This window comes from Orycteropus afer, unplaced genomic scaffold (genome assembly GCF_000298275.1).
Source record: "Orycteropus afer afer isolate SDZICR_OR568_19922 unplaced genomic scaffold, OryAfe1.0 scaffold00059, whole genome shotgun sequence".
In the NCBI taxonomy this organism is placed as follows: Eukaryota; Metazoa; Chordata; class Mammalia; order Tubulidentata; family Orycteropodidae; genus Orycteropus; species Orycteropus afer.
The window spans coordinates 2,578,966-2,580,232 of record NW_006921646.1 but is presented as its reverse complement, the minus strand read 5'-3'; positions in this window follow the sequence as shown (position 1 = coordinate 2,580,232).

The window sequence follows — 1,267 nt, the reverse complement described above, 5'->3', positions numbered from 1 at the left end:
TAAGCACCAGCCCGCCCGTGCTTACCTTACTCCCAGAGACCCGGTCCCTCTCCTTACTGGTCATTTATTCCAGCCCTGTCTGCTGCTGAAATTGTTATGTAAAATATACTTAATTGGGAATCAGAAGCTCTGTTCTAGTTTTACTGCTATGTATTTTTAGATAATTGTCCCTGTGTGGTATCAACAGTTAAAGTGGTCAGCTGCTAACCCTAAAGCTGGAGGTTTGAATCCACCCAGAGGCACCTCAGAAAAAAGGTCTGGTGATACACTTCTGAAAAATAAGTCATTGAAACTTATGTAGCTCTACTCGGACATGCAGGGAATCACTATGACCCCACCACAACTAGTTACATTTTTGGACAAGGTATGCAAGCTATCTAGGTCTCAATTTTTTGTAAAATATATAGCGAGCTACTTAAAGCAAGAGATCATTTCTTACCATCTTTTCCTCTGTTGGATCTAGTAGAGTGTCAGGCAAATACAGACAGTAGTGATGTTTTTGAAAGATGTTGCTGAAAGAAGGAATGCAATGGGGTAGACAAGATGCTCTTGTTTCCTTTCTATTTTTTGATCTTAAAATGGGCCTTGATCAGGTAAGTGTCCCATATGTACCGTAATCTGTTACCTTCTGCTTTTAGAACAGAACAAAGTATGCCAGATTCTCGTGGCTTAACCTTAGAGAGGGTTGGTCCTGATGAAGTTGGTGAAAGATTATGTTTGGTGTTCGTTCATACATACCTGTGAATAATGTCTTGTATAAAGGTTTCCTTTACGTTATTGGAGACACAGTGCTACCATTGCATTACAAAAACAGCATTGATAAACTGTAGTAATCATCACTTCGGGTGTAGGGGAGATCATTTACAGCAGAGTCCCTCTGGGAAAGCGGCTCTGGAAACTTAAACACACCGGTCCAAAGGGAGGGAAAGACTCCTAGCTGGGAGGGCTGGGCCCTGCGCGCACTTTGCTACTTGACCTTGCCCTGCCCCCATCCGGACTTCAGATTCCTCACCTGCAAAGCATGTGTTTGGGGGTGGGGAAGTGAGGTGTGCGTAGGCTGGAGGGTTGTACTCGACTAAGATCGAGGAGCTTCTCGCCTAACCCTGTACTTTAACCCCTCCCCTGAGGGTGGAGGCGGGGCGCGGAAGAGGTCAGGGAAGGAACCACCCGCACTCTGCTGGCCGTCCCCTTCCTCCTTCCCACTTCCCGCCCCCTCGCTCCAACGCGGTGAGGTCACGCGGGGAACGTCACAGGGTTGTGACGCCAC